This window comes from Castanea sativa, chromosome 6 (assembly GCF_040712315.1).
Source record: "Castanea sativa cultivar Marrone di Chiusa Pesio chromosome 6, ASM4071231v1".
In the NCBI taxonomy this organism is placed as follows: domain Eukaryota; kingdom Viridiplantae; phylum Streptophyta; class Magnoliopsida; order Fagales; family Fagaceae; genus Castanea; species Castanea sativa.
Genome location: NC_134018.1, coordinates 36,013,782 through 36,037,082, shown reverse-complemented (window position 1 = coordinate 36,037,082; position 23,301 = coordinate 36,013,782). Strand labels below are relative to the sequence as shown.

Here is a 23,301-nt window from a genome sequence, read left to right as displayed (position 1 = left end):
TGGGGAAATTCAAAACAAAGATTAGAAGCACTTGGGAACACTTTTAATCTTCACTCCAATTCCACTTTACGTCCAAGATGTGTGGTCTCTCAATCAGTTTTCAAAGGGAGAATGAAAGTGTGTCTCATACTTTCTCACACACCGTTTTTTTATTCCACTTATAAAAATTCTATATGTTTCTCCCTTTATAACTAACTGATTATCTAATTGGGCTGGCCTAATGGGCCTTTCCAATTGGGCTTTAGTGTGTGGCTTGGAGTGGGACCAAAATGGACCAATAAGACACTAGCTCTAATGGGCCTTGGGCTTTTCCGTCAACTCTTGACAAGTCCAAAGTTACCATTAATTATATTTAATACCACTATAAAAATATAATTGCACTCTAGGCCTTATTAATAAATTATATCCCAAGATTTTATTATACATGCAACCCCTTCATAAAATATTCGTAGTAACACAAAGTCAAAAATGTAGACTGCCACTTTGTAAATTACTTCATCTTATCTTTGAGTACCCGGTTTAATTATTTAAAGTTATTTATTATATATTTATGGAATCCAATTTCATAAATATATACTTTAGTAATTTCTTACTAAAGTAGTTAGGCCTAACTCTCTGAATAACTGAACCCATTAAACTTATCTCAATGGAATATTTTATATCTCCATCAAGAGACTATGAATTCCATCTTGAGAATATATGTTCCATCAACACTAAATGTGACTGCCCAACATACTGAGGTTTTGACCGTCACTTTAGATCTCACTCCTGATACATCAAAGCAACCTACACCTCATGATCAGGTTCATTATTCTCTCAGGATTAAGAGTTCATGCAAATTGAAGTCGTGAGATTTATTATTCATTTGACAGTCGTTAGGAGAATAATAAATCTCACAGCAGTCCTGTTTAATATGTCTTAACTCTTAAAACATATCAACATATCAACTAGAAGTCTCCAATTCTATGATCAAGACAAATCGTCTTAGTTGATACATTATAGTCTTCGCAGATGAAATGCCCAATTTCATCACCGACTACGAACTATAAATTCTAAGTTTACAAAGAATTTGTGATTTACATCTTCTGTGACTTTTCACATAAATCACATACAATGCATCTCATGGACTATATGATAATGTCCCATATTCATATTAACATTATTTAGATAATAATAAAATAACTTTATTAATCACAATATTAAGTCATACATCATGGCATACATAATATCATACATAACATTATACAATAGGATTTAAGGGCACTAATCCTAACAGCTAATGAGGATGAGGCTTCTAGCTCTTCTGGTGACGATGAGATGACTGCTTCTCAGTCACTTACCCTTTGTCATTCATGATAAAAAGGGGGAGTAGTTTTGGGTATGAGAGTAGTCATGTACTTCAGGGATAAGTTAGTATAGGAGATATTTTTGTTAGGGGGAGTGTTTTTTTTTTTAGGGATGTAGTGAGGACTTTTTGTATCTTTTCTTTTCTTTCTGTTTTAGATACATTGTTCTTACATTGTGATAGCAAACCTTTTACTCTTATTGTTATATATATTGAGGTTGTTATTATAGTTTCACTTATTTATTGTATGCAATCTTTTATTTCTATTTCACACTAAGATGCCGTGATGAGTTTTGTTTGGGTGTTTCAAAAATACAGGTTGTCAAAGTCTTTCTTGCCATGAACTCGCTTCTTGTAAAGTTTTTCAAGAGTTTGTGTTAGGATAGATTTTATTGTATTCAACAAGTGAGTATGAATTGAGTGATTTATGACTTCTTTCATATGTTTATTAGTTTGTTGTGGTTTTGTCACAAATTACCAAAGGGGGAGATTGTTAGGACATATGTGAATTATGTTAAGAACATATGTCATTTAGAATTGGCCAATCCTTTGACAAAACACACTTTACTTATAATTGGGTAGATCTAGAATAGTTTAAGTCTTCAAGAAACATGTTGTTCAAGTCAAGAGTTAAAGCCATGCAAATCTTTTCTAGAAACAAGTGAAGAAGTGTTATATTTTAAAACTCGATAGCTAGCTCGACAGATAGCATCTATTGAGGTTTAAAAGGCAGTTTTAGCCCGATGCTCGACAGCTGCTCGACAGATAACCTATTTATTGAGATTTACGAAAATCATTTTTTCAAATATGATTTCACGCATATTCATATGTATGTGTTTAGGCTTTCTTTTCTCACAACCCTAAACATATATAAGGATTATTTGAATGGCCGTCATAAGGTTGTTGCACTTGTTGTTGCAAGCATATTATGACTGGAGACAATTTGCCCTAATTCATCTTTCTCTTGAAGAAGTTGCTGCGTTTGTACACCGTATGGTTTTGTAACCAAGGAGTTTCGAGATCTTCATCGTGTTGATGAATTGAAGAAATTTTTAGCCAATATCATTCTCAAGTTTGTGGTTAGTCATATACTTGGATCCGTGCATCAATTGGTTAGTCAAGTACTAGGAGCCGTGCATTGAAAATGAGAGATTGTCACTACAGAACACGTCCAATTGTGTATTGGGGTAAGGGTTCAACTGTAGGTTGATATAAGGTACTGGGATTTCTTTACTTGTAACCGCTTGTTGTGATAATAGTGAATTCTTAGGAGTGGTGACCTTAAAATCACCCAGTAAGGTTTTTGCCTTGGAGATTTTCCCCATTCGTAAACAAATTACTGTGTCAACTTCATTTTCCGTTGCATTTAACTTAGTTGGTGATTTGTGTGTGCTACCACGCGTATTACATGTTAATTGAATTAATGAATTAACTTGGCTAATTAATTGGTTTATTTATCACAAGAGGTCAATACTTTCTTGGCCTATCATTTTTGTTTTCTTTTCTTTAAGCCATTATTGTTGTTGGTGCTGGTGGTGGCATTAGGATTATTATTATTAATTTAGGATAGCCATTAAAAAAACTTCAATAGAAAATTAGAGATTTTTTTTATCGGAATGGGTTGATGTAATCATTGAATTATTAAAGGATTTTTTTTGTTTTTGTTTTTTGTTTTTGAAATGCCTAAAATGGGATTTTTTATTAAATGTTTTGTGGTTGTTTGGCCTAATATGGTTGTCGTTTGGAATATTTTTGTTGTTATGTTGGCTAATTTTATGAGTAACTTTATGTCTATAATAATTTTATAACAAATTCTACATGACAAGCTTTTGATGGGTAAAAAAGTGATGTCAGTTATGTAGATGATATTAAGAATGTACATTATTTTAAATTAATAATTTGATATGGTATTATCTATATATATATATATATATATATATATATATATATGTGAAGCTGAGAGAATTCCAAATTAGACTTCCAATTTTGCGTTGTGTCATAAATTATTTATTCTTAAAGAGTTTTATTTCTTAATTTTAGAATCAAATGTGGGACCATATCATAAATATTCATCCAAGTGAGTTATAAAGTACAAAAATCAAAGAGTCTAGAATAAATGAATTGTAAAAAAATAAAGTGCTTCACAATAATTAAAAAAAATGGACAATTTACATTTTATACCTAATATAATCCTTACAAAAGTTTTTAAAGAGTTCACAAAATTTAAAAATGACTATCAATAGTATTTAAAATATATATATATATATATATACACACACACACACATATATGAATTATATTATGCATGTTATTATATATATATTTAAGCGCATCCATGCATATGCATAGGATTACAAGCTAGTATTATGTAATGAAAACTTAGGTATATTTATTTTATATGTAATAACTTTATTGTTAAAATGATATCAAAATAGACTGATATCAAAATATCTCGTTTCAATAGATAAACTGGAATAGTGATCAGAATAGGATTGATAACTTTGTGCCTATTAAGAGTTAATAACTAGGATGACAATATACCCTTGCCCTACCACACCGTGCTCTATTAGTGTTAAAGATTTAGTAGTCTAGCAAATTTGAATTAATCATTTGACATTTTTTTTTATTAAAGATAAAAAGAAAAAATATTTAAAGCCTTAATAAAAAAAATTAAATAGGTTTTTGTCAACAAAACAAAAAATTATATAGAATTGACTGTAAAAAAAAAAATTGTAATTAAGTATTAAATTCTTTAATTCTTTCCTTTTAAAAAATAGATTGATTATTCCCTTATAAAAAATTGATTCTTTCCTTATAAAAATAATAAAATAATATGCTAACACAAACCCATGGGTAGCCCATTAGGTCCAACCTGTTAGCCCAGCTCGTTAAAGACAAAATGGGCATTGCCCATAGGCAAGGTCACGGGTTGGGGTTTTCTCTTTCGGCTCAGCCCGACTCGGACCGTTAACTAGTTAATAGTCCATTATACCCAGCCTATTGTGCCCATGGGCCAAGTAAAAATGGGTTAGGCCGGCCTGACCCGGCCCATTGACGACCCTTAATTGTGACATTGCCACTTTTGAATCATGCAGTGGATCATGCATGATTGGGACGATGAATGTTGATAATAAAAAAAAATATTTAAAGCCTTAATAAAAAAAATTAAATAGGTTTTTGTCAACAAAACAAAAAATTATATAGAATTGACTGTAAAAAAAAAAATTGTAATTAAGTATTAAATTCTTTAATTCTTTCCTTTTAAAAAATAGATTGATTATTCCCTTATAAAAAATTGATTCTTTCCTTATAAAAATAATAAAATAATATGCTAACACAAACCCATGGGTAGCCCATTAGGTCCAACCCGTTAGCCCAGCTCGTTAAAGACAAAATGGGCATTGCCCATAGGCAAGGTCACGGGTTGGGGTTTTCTCTTTCGGCTCAGCCCGACCCGGACCGTTAACTAGTTAATAGTCCATTATACCCAGCCTATTGTGCCCATGGGCCAAGTAAAAATGGGTTAGGCCGGCCTGACCCGGCCCATTGACGACCCTTAATTGTGACATTGCCACTTTTGAATCATGCAGTGGATCATGCATGATTGGGACGATGAATGTTGTGTCAAGATTTTCAAAAATTGCCAAAAAGCAATTCTGAAAGAGACTGAAAAAGTTATTATTGTAGATGTTGTGCTGCAGCCAGAGGGTACTGCTATATTTGGTGACATAGGTATATCATTATCATTCATTATTGGGATGATGAAAGTTGTGTTAAGATTTTGAAAAATTGTGGAAAAGCAATTCCAAAAGAGACTGAAAAAGTTATTATTGTAGATGTTTTGCTATAGCCAGAGGGTAATGCTATATTTGATGACACAGGTATATCATTTGATTTGCTTATGATTGAACACATCTCAAGGGGCAAGAAAAGGACTGAACTCGAGTGGAAGAAAGTATTGGAAGCAGGAGGCTTTCCTCACACGCTACAATGTCATCAAAATTCCAGCTTCACCATCCATTATTAAGGTGTTCCCTAAGACCTCGTTTGGGAGGAGGGAATGGAATGGAATGGAATGAAAAGAATAATTTTAGAATATTCTTCCCTACCTTTGTTTGAGAGTTTTAATGGAGGAAATAGAAAGCCCATTCCCTTGTTTGGAAGTTTAAGTGGGGGGAAATGAAATTGGTAAGAGGGAACACTCATTCCTCTCTATTCCCTTAAAACCTCAAATTTTCATTCCTCCCGAAATTAGGAGGAATAGGAGGGAATAAAATTAGATTTAATGATTTTTTGGCTAAAACTTCCAAAATACCCCTATATACCCTTTATTTTAAAATATGGGTCTAATAGTAATATTGTCATAAAATGATTCCATTCCATTCCCTCCACGTTGCTCCCAAACAAGATTACTTACATTCCATTCATTTTCATTCATTTCCATTCCTTTATTTTAAAACATCCAATCAAGGTTACACAATTCCATTCCATTCTTTTCTATTCCTTTCCCTTACTCAAATACATTTCATTCCATTTCATTCCCTTATAAACTCCCAAACGGAAATGAGATGATTATAATGTAGTTGTTGTTATTGTAATGTCACTATAGTTGATAACCTATGTAATGAACAAAAAAGTTTAACAAATAAATTGTTATCTATATTACATATTCTTTTAATAAGTTGTTAAAAATGTTATAGTTATTAAGGCATACACTATGTGACGTTTGGTACATGAGAATTTACATTACTCTTAGCATCCAGATTCTTGGGATTGTGATTCCTTGCAATCTCGATACCTATGAATATAGCTATTCCTATGTTTGGTTTAATTGGGAATCTAATAAGATTCTTAGAAATGTGAGATGATAATATTTGGTTTATTCCCAGGAATCTTCAATGAATTATTTATTTTTCTCATTCTATCCTTTAGATTTGAATGTGAACTACCAAGTCCTTAAAAAAAAAAAAAAATTCTTCCTCTAAATAAATAATGAAAAAAATATATAAATTATAAATTATGACAAATATGAAACGATAGTTATACTGTTTATGTTTTTTTGGCGGGAAAAGATAAAGATAAGAAAAAATATATTGATAATTTGTTTTATATTTTATCTTAATTGAAATGATAAGAAAAAAGGGTTAAAATTGTACTTTATAAAAAATACAATTTTGTATATATCTATACTTTATACTACTATTTAAGGGACTCAAATGGCATGTTTGGATTGAGAATGAGGGAAGGGGAGTAAGGGAGAGTAGAGTCGGCCAAATATGAATGATCCTTTTTCAAAAAAAAAAATGTACAAAGGTTTTTTTTAAAATTGGAGGAATATCTCACCTATTATATGATAGTTCATAAAATCTACGTGTCTTAAAATCATCTACTATTTATTTAAAATATCTTTTACACATATGATAAATTCATATTTTGTTTAGTCAGAATTTAGAATAGTAGCAAGTTGAATAAATTTAGTGACACAGACATTTTTACACACACACACACACACATATATATATATATATATATATATATATATTGTAATTAGTATAAACATAATGGATCTTAAATAAGTACATACTTTGCAAAGAGTTTTGTAAATTATTAACCTAGGCCAGCATTTGACTTCTTAATTAACCTACTCTTCCAGAAATGGACCAAGTTGGTATCCTCTCGCCTTAACCAGCTGCTATGTACGTAGTAGGAGAGGTCACACCAGCTTAGGAGCATGACAGTTACTGAAGTCCTAGTTCAGTTGGCATGGCTTCTCACCAGAAGGTGAAACTTTGTAGAATTCACAGACTTCTCAAAACCAATTTCCTCACCTTGTGGGCAATGTGTTTTAAGGGAATCCAAATCTTCTATCACACTCTTTCTACTCCACTATATACCCCACAAATAAAAACATGTCATATGTCCATCTAATTTATTAAATGCTCAATTTATGTTTCTATTATCTCAATTACCTAAATATGACGGGTTGTTTATTTATTTATTTTAGGAAATTGAAATAATAGAAGTCATAAATTTAGCATTTAATAAAATAGATGGACATGTGACATATTTTTATTTGTAGAGTATATAGTAGAACAGGAAAAATGGGATAGAATATTTAGACTCATTTTAAGGAGTTCAAATCTTTTGTCCCACTTTTCCTGTTTCACTCTATACTCCATTAATAAAAATTTGTCACGTGTTCACCTAATTAATTAAATACTATCATTATTGACTTATTAATGCTACCGTTATTAATTAATAGTAGTATTTAATTAATTAGGTGAACAAGTGGCAAGTTTTTATTGATGGAGTATAGAGTGGAGCAGGAAAAGTGGAACAGAAGATTTGGACTCCATTTTAAGGGGGGGCAATATGAAGATCTGTAATGATATGTTAGTGAGTGAGTTGCTTTCTACCTAGTGCTTTATGGAAATTATTAAGTACTTTCGGAGTACCATAAATGCGTAGTCCCCCTCTCTCACATGAATAGTGGGTCTCACTATAAATTTAATTAGTGAGACCCACCATTCATGTGAGAGGAGAGAGTACGCATTTATGACAGTCCGAGAGTATATAATAATTTTCCGTGCTTTATTTCAGTTAGCTAAGTAAAACAGGAATTATAGCAGTCAACATAAATCTAATTGCTCTAGCACTAGTACTACACCCATGATTTGGCTTTATTAACTTAGTTTCCAAATTTCATTCTTAGGTAATTCTTAACATTAACCGAATTCCATAAAAGCAAAGAATCCTAAACTATCTAAGCAATCTAATATCACTGTTTGCATGTGAAATAAAGCTTGGATGTTATGGACACAGCAAAATATGGTTAGAACAGGAGGGGCTATACAAGATCCGTCTCAACTAGTGAAGCGCGCCTCTGTTTTTCTGAAGGAAAACAGAGCATCCCAGGACCACCTAGCTGTACCGAATGTGGTGGAGAAGAGTTCGAGATGGGTACCATCGCCTGGACACCGGTTCAAACTTAACTTCGATGCAGCTATTTTCCAGGAAATTCCAGCGTCGGGATTTGGAGCTATAATCTGGAATGAGAGAGGGGAAGTTATGGCATCATTCTCAGTTAGAGGACCAACTGTCGCTGATAGTAAGGCTGAACTTCTCGCATGCAGAAAAGCATTAGAGTTTGTAGTGGACACGGGGTTCATAGATATACTTGTGGAGGGAGACAATACTGTGGTCATGAATGCCATCTTAAGTTCGGGGACTGCATATTCTCGGCTGGGACACCTGTATGTTGATGTCAAGTGTATGGCAGCAGGGATAAGTAATCTCACAGGGAGCTGTTTGAGCCGTACGGCCAACTCTGTTGCTCATTCTCTAGCCTGTTTTGCAAACAATATTGACGATGAAATTGTATGGCTGGAGGACTCCCCTCCGGTGGCTTTGGAAGCTTTGTATTTTGACAATTTATGAGGATTAATAAAGTTTGGATTTGGATTCAAAAAAATAAAATAAATATAACATGATTGGTTAAGTTAAACCATTACTCCTACATAATAAAGAATACCGGATTAATATCTATTTCTATGAGAATTCCAATTTAGGCGTGAATTCAAATTAAATATTTCAAATAAGGGGCATAAAGAGTGGTACATCATTTAAAATTTTAAATGACATAGTATTCAGTATATTTACTATATTGTTAGCTTTAGAAAATCAATTTTTAACTATGAAATGAAACTCTATATTTTTTTTTTTTAAGAAACAAACCGGACATGCTAGTTATTTGAAATGCTAGTAAATTAGCTCAAAGGACATAAGTAATTTCTAGTGGAGCAGACTCTGTCCAAAAAGAAAATAGAGATCCTGATTTCTATTAAAATGAAACTCTCTTGATTTCCATTGAAAAAACAGAGATCTTCTTACAAAATATATGACAGCCAAAATGGGGTTTAACCCCTTTTTGCAAAACTTTACAGCATTTTGCCCATTTTCTCAAACTATATAGAGATATGCCCTGTTTTAAAACTCGACATTACGATAATCGAGTTCTTTGTAAAACTCGATGATATTATAATCGAGTTTGTACGAGTTTTTTTCCACACTACCTTGCCAACGTGGCATTTTCATTTTTTTGAATCCATAGATATCTCGATTACTATAAAATTTGGTTATATAATTGACTATAAAATTATCGAGTTATAAAGCAAAATCGACTTGTACAAAATCGAGTTATACTCGTGTTATAGCATTACATCTGCTCCCATTCAAACTGTCTTCCTTTCAGTTTGAACTGAATTCCACTGCTACTCCATAGATCTACAGCTGCTTCCAGACTGAACTGAAATTTCTATCACCTCAGGTAAAAAACCCATACCAAAATTTTATGGCAATGGTATTTTCATTTGATATTGTACTAATTTTTTTTTTGGTTGAATGAGTGTTAGGTGAGTACATTGGTGTGATTTCGGCTGTTTGTTGTAGTAAATTTTAATCACAAGAGAATGAGAATCTTTAGCATAGCAAGAAGTAATCAACTATATACCTTATTTTTCTTAGATTGCTATAAGATGGTTAGTGAAATGAAGGATAACACATAATTATAAGAATATGATGCAAAAATAATAATAATAATAATAATAATAATAATAATAATAATAATAATAATAATAATAATAATAATAATAATAATAAGTAGCATTTATGGTCATGTTGATAACTCTAGAAGGCTTTTATTAACAAATCAACAATGCAAAAACAATAAAAGTGGTTACAATAGACGAGATTGTATGCTGGTCTCCCTATCTATTATTTGTTAATATGCGTCCATAGGTGGTGGGACTCACATATCATTCATTAATGCACTCCATACTTTAGTTGAACGTACATAATCATCATTGTCAGACATTGACAACAACACTACGTCTTACACAGAATGTCTAGACATTAACAACAACGTCTAATCTTCATAGGTAGGAATTTTTGGAAATCATCATTGCTTGAATCTGAGAAGTTTGAAATATCTTTATCATCGTCTAAAGCAGTAATTTCATTAATAAACTTGATGGCTCGCTCTTGCGCCTTCCCTGATAGATGTTTCCTAGCCTAGTTGAAGATAATCGAATCTATAGGATCGTATCTCTATTTTATAGGATCTAGGAGTACCCTTGACAAAGGAAAAGTTTAACAACACATTCTTGCAACATATTTTGACACAACTTATACACGTGTCAAATAAAATTTTAATTACTTTGTTTTGTGGTTGTAGAAAAATTGATTAACAAACTTCGTCTAAACCTCTCCTACTTTCACTCATTCAGCAAATTATACCCACCTTCACCCCCTTAAGGCCTTAAGGTTCCATTTCACATTACATGAGAGAGAGAGAGAGAGAGAGAGAGAGAGAGAGAGAGAGAGAGAGAAAAAGAAAAAAGAGAGAGAGGAAGTGGTGCCAAAGGAAGCTGGGGCAGAGCTACAAGCACAAGCTGATATATGGAACTCCATGGCAGTGAAATGTACAGTGGAGCTCCGCATAGCTGACATTATAAACATGCATGGTTGTCCAATTACATTATCATAGATAGTAGCTGATATTCCTGATGTACTCTCTCCAAATGTCAGCTACCTCAAACGCATCATGAGATTGCTAGTACGCAGAAAGATCTTCACCGAACATCACCCATCAGAAGGTGGAGACACTAAGTATGGCATGACCCATCAAGATAGCTATTGCAAGATTCATAGATGAGCCTAGCTCCTATGCTACTCATGGAGACCCATCCTAGGCTAATGACTCCCTGGCAAACTATTAAAGCATTCGCAGCCCAAATGGTATATGGGATATCTTGATATATTTTACCATTCCAGGCTTAAAATGTTGGTCCAGCCCAACTTGCCAAACGTGCCAATTGTAAAAAATTTTACAATACTGCTACGGTACCATCCTATTTCTAGGATGCTACTGTAGCAAGATTGTATAATAAAAAATTATTATTATATTATCTGATTCTTCTCTCTCTTCCTTTCTCTTTCTTTCATTTCCCTCTCTCTCTTGTCTTCTTCTCTCTTGTTTGTTATCTCCTCTTCGGACCCAAAACCATGGTGGACATGAACGCCATCACCAAGCCACCATGGCTGGACCCACTGTCACAGGCCCCACTGCAAACCACCTGACCAAGCCACCGAACCGATCCATTTTCTCACCAAACCCAAACCGCCGCCACCATCGATCTCTTCTCTCTCCTCAAACTCGGATCTTCGTTACCCAACACTCATATGCTTCAACTCTCAATTAAGTTTTCTGTGTTTTATGGGTTTTGATCTTTGTGGGTTACTAGGTTTCAATTTGTGGGTGTAGATATTTGGATGTATGATTGTTGACCTGCTTTTTTTGGATTTAAGGGTGTCGATCTGTGGTTGTGGGTATCAATTTGTGGCTGTGAATGTCGATCTACTGATGCACCGCATCGAACCGAGTCCAGGAACCGCACTGCTAGAGGCCAAAGAACCGACCTCCGGCGGTAATGAGCAGAGCTGTTTACCTTGACGTACGGTGTGATCGTGCGCCAGTTGCTTACTAATTTGGGATTTTAAGAAAAACAACCATTTGGGTATGTTCTTCATGGTGGTGGTGGTAGCAGGTGGTTGCAAAGTTGTTTTGGATTTTGGGTTTTTGTTTTTATTTGGGTTTTGGATATATTATTTTATTGTGGACAAATATTATTTTAATGTGTTATATTGTAAAATAAAAGTTGGGATGCTGGAGAATTGTAAAATGGTATTGTATAATTGATAAATTAACTTTTTGGGATGGTAAAATGGAATAGGATAGGATTATGGGTTGCGGATGCTCTTAGACCATTCATAGTAAAAGAGATAATTTTTTTTTTTTTTTGCATTTGACAATCTAAAAAGCTACTTTATCTATTTTAACATCTTACTTCACAATATAACTAACATCAAAGCTTTTATTTTTCACATCAGCTAAAAACTATTCATTTTTTAAAATCATTTTTCTCTCCCTTTTTGTCACAATGTCACTCACCACATTCACAAACCCAAAGGCCACACCCCAACACTCACCTCCTCCACAACCAACCACCACAAGCTTGCATAAACCCACAGCCTCAACCCACGGCACACTGTGGCTCCTCTTCTCCCTCTCATCCTCTCTCCGCCTCAAACCATAGCACAACTAACCACTGAACCTAAAATTCAGACCATAACCCACAGCATAACCAACCCAGCACCACAAGTCAGACGGCAACCCACGACACAAGTACAACCGACCATCGAACCACCATCGCTACCCAGCACCACAACCACGACACATGGCCCATGGCCGAACCGACAGTGACACCCATGACCCATGGCCAAACTGATGGCAATGCCATCGAGCATGGCCAAATCCACAAATTTGACCACCACAACCAACAAAAACCCACTAGAGCATAACCAACAAAAACCCATATCACAACTGGAGCACAGACCCATGAACCCATATCACGAATCCACGATTCACGACCCACGATCCACAACCGGAGCATAGACCCACGATCTCATAGACGCACGAACCAGAGCACAATCAAACCTAGATAACAGAGAAGTGAGAGAGGAGAGAGGGAGGAAGAAATGAAAAAAAAAAATGAGAGAGGAGGAATAAAAAAAATGTTTTTAAATGTTTACCTTCCTACTACATTGAGCTGTTATTGATAACAGCTTACTGTAGCACGAAACTAAAATATAACTATAACTTTTTGCTATAGCAACTTTGTTGTAGGGCCTTTTTTGTGTGGTTGAGATGCTAGAATAACTCTAAAATAACTTTTGAGTTATTTTAAAATCCTTATAGTGAGTGCTCTTAGCCACTGTATCAAAGACGGTGGCATATGCTTTGAGAAGATTAATGGGCGTGAGATTTGGGACTTTGCTTTTGAAAATCCTAAATTCAACAAGTTGTTCAATGATGCCATGGCTTGTACTGCTAGTGTTGGGATGAATACTATTCTCTCTGAGTATAAACATGGGTTTGACTCTGTGGAATCATTGGTGGACGTGGGAGGTGGGACTAGTAGTGGGCTAGCTGAGATTGAGAAATCCTATCCACACATCAAAGGTATCAACTTTCATCTACCACATGCTGCTGCTATGACACCCATTTATGATGGAATCACACACGTTGGAGGTGACATGTTTCACGCCATTCCAAATGTTGACTCAATTTTCATGAAGGTACGTATATGTATAGAGTAACGAATAATTCTCAAGTATTTTTGGAGTACGAAAAATTATGTTTTTTCTTCTCACATTCATGGTAGGGTTCACTTATTAAATTCATGGTGGATTCCACCATGAATGTGAGAAGAGGAAACACTATTTCTCTGTGCTCTGGGAGTACCTAAAAATTTTCCTAGAGTAATGGTGGGACACCAACTTTGGCACAATTTTATACCACAACTCTTCACATGGCGAGTTGTGATTGATAAGGTGTGTCAATGGGCCATGTGGGGACACACTCTTACCAATCACAACTCACCATGTTGGCACAAAGTTATTGTCCCTAGTATTACTCGAATGCATAAGAGATTCATGTCTTTTCTTCTTCTTTTGATAAGCCATTTTTTTTATTGTCGTTTTCCTTTGCTCACTAAGGAAAATTAAAACTTGCATGATAATTGTGTGTGTGTGCGTGTGTGTTTTTATATATATATATATTACAATTCAATAATTGAGTGATGAGAGACTTGAACCTTAGATGTCTTTATTCGAATAAAAAAATGTTAATTAGGTTATAAGGCTCTTTGCTTGAATGATTGCTGTCCATGATAAATCACAAAAAAATTGTTAATTAAGTTATAAGACTTTTGCATGATATTTTGACTCACAGTGAGTCTAGCATGCATCTAGGATAAAGTGCTTAGAAACTAGAATGTATAGTTCGATAAAATCTCGCAATATGTTAGAATAAGCCAATACTTTGGGTGAGTATTGGTCATTTGAGAGAGAGAGAGAGAGAGAGAGAGAGAGAGAGAGAGAGAGAGAGAGAGAGAGAGAGAGAGAGAGAGAGAGAGAGAGAGAGAGAGAGAGAGAGAACCAATACTTCAAGTGAGTGGAAGTCTATGTTAGGCTTGAAGAAATTTGGATGATCAAATCAACTCTTTAGCATTTACTAAAACCAAAACCTTCACGTTATTATATCTACCACAAATTTGAAGCGGATAACCAGCATCATCAACACTAATCTTTTTGTCTCGGAGAGAAGGTTTTACCATGGTTTTCAGACCCAGACTGTTCAATGAACCGTAAAGAAGAAAGGTTCAAGGTTTTTGAAGTCCGACCGAGGTTAGATCAAGATTGGACCGTAATGACGTAATAATTATTTTAATAATTTCTTAATATAAAAATAATAAAATACATGTAAAGAAATTTAACAATTTTAATTAAAATAATATAAAAGAGGTTAAATGTATTTTAATTAAAGAAAAGATTATATTTTTTGTAATTTATTACAAAAATGAAAAAATATGTCTTATATTTTTTAAAATTTGGACAACATAATGAATTTTTTAACTTCCTTTTACTTGTTTTCAATTTTCATTCATTTTCTCTACCCGGCCCCACTCCCCAATATTTTTTCTTCTCATTCTTATCTCATTCATGTGTTCCCCTGTCTTGCCTTATTCTCTCTAGTTTTATTTTATTTTATTTTATTTTATAAACTGTTCTCTCTAGTCTTATCAATTAACAAATCCCAATATTCTCGCATTCAAAACTTCATCCTCGCTGTCAATTCAAAATGATCTCTTTAGCTTTCTATCTTTTCTATTCTAGTCTTCCTAATAGTCTGATACTTTGTTCCTTTCTCTTCTCTTTCTTCGTTTTGGTTAGCTCCAAGAATGCCTACAAAACATCTCTTCAAAAATGCATGATTCAACTTCTATTCCAGGAAATCTAATGCTAGTGTAAGTTTGCTCTCCATTTTCCATTACTATATTACTTCATTCTCTCTAATCTCTATCACTCTCGCCTTTCTCTCTCTCCCTCCCCTCTCTTGGTCTTTCATTAAACGGTGAAATCTAGTGATGTGGTTGACAAATGAGATGAAAGGCAGAGATTTTTAGCAATATTATGTGGGGAAGAAAACCAGAAAACCCATGCCCGATTCCACAAACCAGACAGTTTGATCGGGGTTCAAACAGTTTGCTGCAAAACAAAGAGTTCTTGTTTTTTATGTTTAAAAACCCGGATTGATGGCCAGTTCTCGCTTAATCCGGTATAACCGTAAAGTCACCCATTTCATAACAACTAAAATTTCAGTATCAATTGATAGGTTTTGGAGCCAGCTAGTTAACAATCAGTTTGACTTATGCTTGTACTTTGTACCCTTTTCTCTAACTCCTAATTAAAAGGTTAAAAATCTCAATTAGATCCTAATTATTATCAGAGACACATAGAAAATAACTTTCGATCTATTTGTGAGGAGTAGTGTTAGAATAATGATTAAATGATTAATTTTACTATCAAGAATCTTCTAACTTAACTAGCACCACTTGATGTTACCAACGAAAATGACAAAGGTTAAAATTTCCCTTCTCTATTATACCTATCGAATTATTTAAATAAATAAAAAGATTATGTTTACTCTTTCTTTAAACCTCAAGTTTTTGGAATATCATATTGGGTCGAAATTGCTGCCTCGTGTTATGAACCCCTTAAAAAAAAGGAAAAAATATTTACAAGTATAATGAGTAGAAAATATGGCTAATGTTTCAAAGTACATTTTACTTGAAACCTTATCCTTTTTATAATTAATGTGTAAATTAAATATTTTTTTTTCCCAAACTCCAAACTCACTATAATGTGGACAAATAAGTCATATTTAAAAATTAATGACATTGCCCTTCTCAACAATAATGCAGTGGATCCTACATGATTGGAGCGACGAAAATTCTGTTAAGATTTTGAAAAATTACGGAAAAGCAATACCGAAAGAGACTGAAAAGGTCATTATTGTAGGTATTGTGCTACAGCCAGATGGTGATGGTCTATTTGATGACACAGGCTTTGTATTCGATTTGCTTATGCTTGCACACACCTCAGGTGGTAGGGAAAGGACTGAACTTGAGTGGAAAAAACTATTGGAAGGAGCAGGCTTTCCTCGCTGCAATCTCATCAAAATTCCAGCTTTACCATCCATTATTGAAGCGTACCCTAAGTGATTTGATTACAATGTAGTGTTTTTATTATAGTAATCTTAGTAGTTTTATCTTATGCAATAAATGAGGAAGTTTGGTAATTTTTATTTTATTTTAATAAGTATCAATAAAAATATATTATATTAATAAGTATTAAAGAATAAAAATTTTAATTACAAAACTTTTGGAAAATAATATAACTAATTTAATTAGAATTTCTCTATAGAAGATCAAACCCAATTTATTTGAATTTGTTTAGTGTTGTGTTGCGTTGCTTTATCTAAAAAGGTTGTAAATTCTAATTAGTTTAAACATATTTAGGAAACAATTAGTTTAAACTTTAAAATTGAGATTTGAAAATTTTGTATGGCAACTTTGAAGAAGTAAACAAAAAGTTAATAGTTTTCATTTTATATTATTACATTAGTATATATAGTTATGGATATGGATTAGAATATGAGACATATTTAAACCTCTAAATAGGGTTGTCCATGTGTTGGTCTAGGCTGAGTTTGTGACTAATCTGCAACTGACTTGATCAAATTGGGTGGAGAAGGTCCAGACATACCGTCGACCACAAATAACCACGGGTCGAGTTGGATCGGACTTGGGTGGATAGCGATCGGCTTCAATTTCGACCAAAATACAAAGATCAAACACTAAAGTCTGATTCTTGAATAACAAAATCTACAAATCTACAAACCCAAAGAATGGATCTACAAATCCAAAGAACAAAATCACTAATAGACACCAATTTCTCATATAATCGAATTTGAGAGAAGGAATAGAGAGATTGAACCTGAGAGACTGGAGGCAAATTAGTGATGGAGACGAGTTGCTGGAGTTAGTGATTGAAATGATGGAGGTGAATCAGTGACTCCCAACTCTTTCCTTATAGATTTGAGTTCTAGGGAAGGGAGATACTTATCCCATCAGGGGTTTCTTCCTCCTTTTTCAAGGAATAAGTGGATTCTTTGGTGGAGGATATTGTTCTAACGGGGTCATTAGGCATTTAAAATAACCTTTGTCTGGTAAGTACAACCATTTAATGCGGAGGGGTTTGTTGCCGATTTAAGGTTCTACCTTCTCTTGTTCCTTGGCTGTCCTCTTTCATTAGTCATGTTGTTATCCTTATCCTTCCTAGTGATGACTCGGTTCCTTGGCTACATTCCAAGGAATGGAGACACCTCAGTGGGTTACACCTTGTTCTCTCTAGTGCCTAAGCTCTACCATCCCTTTCATTTCATATTGTGATCTTATTGGGCTTGGCCTAGTGTTCCCTTTGTCCCCTTTTTTCTTCTCTATTCTAATCTGCCTTGGGCCTTTAGGCTTGTGATACCATCCTATCCCTCCACAAGAAACATGGTAGAAACAAGAGTGCACAAGTTTGATAATTGCCTAATTAAAAAACAGTTACCAGTGGGCACAAGTGGGAAGTCGCCACCTAGTTTTTGCAATGGTCTAGGAACCATATATATAGCGTCTCTTCGAGGAAGGACCTTTTGATCTTACTACCAGAGATATGAGTTTGGAGTTTAGGTACACTCTTGGGAAGGTTTTAGGCACCTAAAATTGCCTAACCCTAAGTTTGGCCTCCCATCATTGTGTCTTATATCTTAAACTTATTAAAATTATGTTCAATACTTGTATTCTAATTCACACACACACTAGCATACATTTAAGCATACAACATGGCATCATTCATCCCAAACCCTAACCATACATATAATCATAGCATTTCATCACGAACCCTGGCATGCATTTATCATGGCATTCAAGGCAGCAACATATATAATCAAATCAAAGCAGAAACACAAGTATAAGGAAAGGTCCAAGTACTCACGTTCATCTCTATCATCAACACAAGGTCATATCACAAGTGTAGGAACATTTCCAATGCGTGACTTAACTTTTTCTTACCTTGCAGCAACACAACACCTATGACATCAATGCATGGGCATGTGAATGAATGACATTAAAACTAAGAAACCCTAAGACAAACCCTAATATAAACATATGATAACAAACAAGCATGTTAAATGGTGAACAAGAACTTATGGGGTTTAAAACATATGAAAAAGAGGCTAAACAGAACAATGATATGAAGGCAGAAACAAAACAACAAAAAATTTAGGGTTTCTGGGCAATGGCATCACGCATGCTAGAACAGGCTTGCGTTTGCATAATCGAGCCTGCGTGCGCAGGCTAGATCATGTGTATGCAGATCTTTGCCCAAAAAACCTAAAAATGCATAAACAAATCAAAACTTTAAAACAACAATTCTAGCAACCTAACATATATAGAATATGAAAAGGATTAAAAAACTAACCTAAATAGACATTATGCAAACATAAACTACGCAAGAAACAAAACTAAAACGCAAAAGAAAGTGATTAGTAACGTTAAACTAAAGGATTTAGGGCCAAAAAAGGTCCCGATCAAATAAAATTTACTTGAGGGTGTTTTGTGAAAAACTCCCTTTTGATTCACTATTTTCTAGTGATCTTAGGCTTTTCTAGTGGGGTTTTTGTGTGTTTTGAAAATGCACCATGAGAGGCTTTTTATAGTTGAAAAAATGGGATTTGGAACGGCTCCCAAATGATGTGGGATTCATTCCAAACCTTAGTCATTATTTCAGAAAACTTGCATTTCTTATGCTTCTAAAACCCTAACTATGTACGCAAGAATGTGCCTATGTACGCATGCTTTAGTTTGCGTACGCAGGTCAAGGGTCTCTTTGGTCATTTTATTTTCAAAAATGAATTTTTGCTCATTTAAAAGGTTATATTTTCCATTTTAACACTCTTCAAGTCAATTTAATATCTTATTGGGCTCTAAACCTGCATTGGGCCTTAGAGTTCGAGTATCATTAGAGAACAAGGGCTCAAGTCGTAAAGGGTACAAAATGTGGTGCCTACAAATGCCCCTCTTTTGATTCCTGAGCTTCACTAACGAAATCAAAAGAATAAGAGACAAAACATTTTTTTTTTGACGTACAGCTCAGGCCCAACCCATGCATATGACACAAATCACACATACATGGGGCGGGGTGCAACTTCGAAGAGCTGTATGGGAGTTGTATGTCTGAATTCCCACCTCTGTAGCTCGGGAAATGAGCAACAACAGGTTTGTTATCCCAAAACTTGTTTTTCCACTTGCAAGAAAATGGCGAGTGACTCATTATCCTAGAGTCACTAAAAAGAAAAAAGAAAACAAAGGGTGCTCTTATGAGCGAACCCAACAAATAACAAAAGGATATAGTCTCTGTGGTGTCCATCCGGGGCTCTTGCCTCAAACTTCTACAGATAACATGTTCCTTTTGTCTTTTTCACTTCTTTCTCTACCTTTTCTGGTGAGGCTCTTGCCTCGAGTTGGCCTAAGCCCCTTTCTCTATCTCTATTTCTACCTTTTTCTACCGTGCTTGCATGTTCAATTTCTGGAGGATATGTGCACGATTTGGATCCACTAGGGACAGTAAAGAACTCGTTGAGGAGTGGATGTGCATGAGGAGGAATCTTCTACCTTTCACAACTTGCTTTGGGTGAAAAACTCGCTGAGGAGTAGCATGGATGGACTCGCTGAGGAGTAGTATAGCTGTGTGATCCACTAGGGAAGAATCTTCTGCCTCCTGTATGGTTTACTGGGTATTTTATACATGTAACCCCTTCATAAAATATTTGTAGTAATACAAAGTTATGAATTTAGACTGCCACTTTGAAGATTACTACATCTTAATCTTTGAGTACCCGGTTTAATTCTCTAAGTTATTCATCATATATTTATGAAATCCAATTTCATAAATATATACTTTAGTATCTCCTTACTAAAGTGATTAGGCCGAACACTCTGAAAAACGAAATCCATTAAACTTATCTCAAGGGAATATTTTATATCTCCGTTAAGAGATTATGAATTCCATCTTGGGAATATATGTTCCATCTACACTAAATGTGGCTGCCTAACATACTGAGATTTTGATCGTAACTTTAGATCTCACTCCTAATATATCAAAGCAACCTACACCTCATGATCAGGTCCATTATTTTCTCAGGATTAAGAGTTCATGCAAATAGAAGTTGTGAGATTTATTATTCATTTGACAGTCGTTAAGAGAATAATAAATCTCACAGCGATCCAATTCAATATGTCTTAACTCTTAAAACATATCAACGTACCAACTAGAAGTCTCCACTTCCATGATCAAGACAAATCATCTTAGTTGATACGTTATAATCTTCACAGATGAAATGCCCAATTTCATCATCGACTACAAACTATAATTCTGAGTTTACAAAGAACTTGTGATTTATATCTTCTGTGACTTTTCACATAAATCACATACTATGCATCTCATGGACTATATGACAATGTCCAAATATTCGTCTTACCATTATTTTAGATAATAATAAAACAACTTTATTAATCATATCATTAAGTCATACATAATGTCATACATAGCATCATACAATAGGATTTAAGGACACAGATCCTAACAATCTCCCATTTGCCCTAAAGACTATTGTGCACTAATCTAACTCCCATTCCCTCCAAATGTGACTCAAAAGTCCTTTGGGGCAAGGTTTTGGTAAAGGGATCCGCTAGATTACTTGTACTATCAATCTTTGCTACTATTACATCTCCTCGAGTAACAATGTCTCGAATAATGTGGTACTTTCTCTCAATGTGTTTTCCTTTCTTATGATTGCTTGGATCTTTGGATTGTGCAATAGCTCCATTATTGTCACAAAACAATATGATAGGAATTTGCTCCATTCTCACAACACCAAGATCAGAAAGGAATTTCTTAAGCAAACAGCTTCCTTTACCGCCTCACAAGCAGCAACATATTCAGCTTCCATGGTGGAGTCCGCAATACAAGATTTCTTAACACTCCTCCAACTTATGGCTCCACCTCCCAAGGTGAACACATAACTTGAAGTGGACATTCTGAAATCAAGATCTGACTAAAAATATGAATCTGTATAATCAATAGGAATCAAATCCTCACTATGGTAAACAAGCATATAATCTCTCATTCTCCGTAGATACTTAAGAATATGCTTTACAAGTTGTCAATGTTTAAGTCCTGGATTGGATTGATATCAGCTGACCATGCCAACTGAATAACAGATATCTGCTCTAATACATAGCATGGCATACATGAGACTTCCTATTGCAGAAGCATAAGAAACTTGTCTCATTATGTTTTCTTCCTCAAGAGTCTTAGGCCTTTAGTCATCAAACAGAGGAACTCCATGTCTAAAAGGAAGTAATCCTTTCTTGGAGTTTTGCATGCTAAACCGTACTAGAACCTAATCTATATATCCAGTTTGTGATAAACCTAACATCTTATTCTTGCGATCCCGCCGAAGCTTGATCCCTAGAATAAAGTTAGCTTCACTCAAGTCCTTCATTTCAAATTGACTTGACAACCAAACCTTTACTGATGACATTACCCTTACATCATTTCTAATGAGTAGAATATCATCAACATAAAGCACTAGGAACATTACAATTTTGTCTTGATGTCTTTTGTACACACATGGTTCATTAAGATTTTGTTCAAAACTAAATGCTTTGATTTCTTGATCGAATCCGATGTTCCATGACCTAGATGCTTGCTTAAGTCCATAAATGGACCTTTTCAACTTGCATACTATATGCTCCTGGTTCTTTCCTATGAAACCTTCTGGTTGCATCATATAGATTTCTTCTTCAAGATTTCCATTAAGAAATGCAGTCTTAACATTCATTTGTCAAATTTTATAATTATAATGAGTAGCAATGGATAAGAGAATTCTGATAGATTTAATTAAGCATGGCTACTGGCGAAAAAGTTTCATCATAGTCAATACCTTCTTTTTGTGTATACCCTTTCGCCACTAATCTTGCTTTAAAAGTTTCAACCTTTCCGTCTATCCCTCTCTTCCTCTTGTAAATCCATTTGCATTCAACAGGTTTAATGTCGTTCGGCACCTTTACAAGTACCCATAGTTGATTGGAATACATAGAATCCAATTCAAATTTCATAGCTTGGACCCAATGATGTGCATCTAGATCATTCATCACCTCTTCATAAGTGTAGAGATCCGATTCAGCCTCTTCTGGGATAGCTTCATAAGTTTCTCCCAAACCTATAAATCTTATAGGAGGCCAAAAAATTCTCCCACTACGACAAGGCATTTGTGTATTAGACATCTCATGAGTAATGTCTTGTGTTGTATCTAATACACCCACATCATCCCTAGTTTCATCTATTGGTTGTTCAACTACAGGTTCATTCATTTCAGCAAAAAAAACTCTACTTCTAGGAGTATAATCATTCATATAGTCATTTTCCAAAAATTTGGCATTTGTGCTAACAAACACTTTATTATCCTTATAACTATAGAATAAACCTCCAACAGTTCCTTTTACATACCCTATAAAGAATACCACTTCTATTTTAGACTGTAACTTGTCAGAATTTCCTTTCAACACATGTGCTGGACAACCTCAAATATGGAAATCTCTTATACTAGGCTTACGCCCAATCCACAACTCTACAGGTGTTTTAGGACCAAACTTCGAAGGTACTAAATTCAAAAAATACATTGCAGTACTTAAGGTATATCCCCAAAAAGAAATTGGTAGAGTCGAATAATTCAACATGGATCTAACCATATCTAAAAGAGTCATATTCCTTCTTTTTGTTACACCATTTTGTTGTGGATTTCCACGTGCAGTCAACTGGGATATAATCCCATTTTCGGTCAAGTAATTCTTGAAATCCCCAAGAAGGTATTCGCCACCTCGATC

General features: G+C 34.5%; 1 pseudogene; it reads left to right on the top strand.

The window, feature by feature from the left end:
- The first annotated feature begins 10,748 nt into the window (after window positions 1-10,748).
- Window positions 10,749-16,527, top strand: LOC142639869 (xanthohumol 4-O-methyltransferase-like; annotated as a pseudogene).
- Window positions 16,528-23,301: the final 6,774 nt, after the last annotated feature.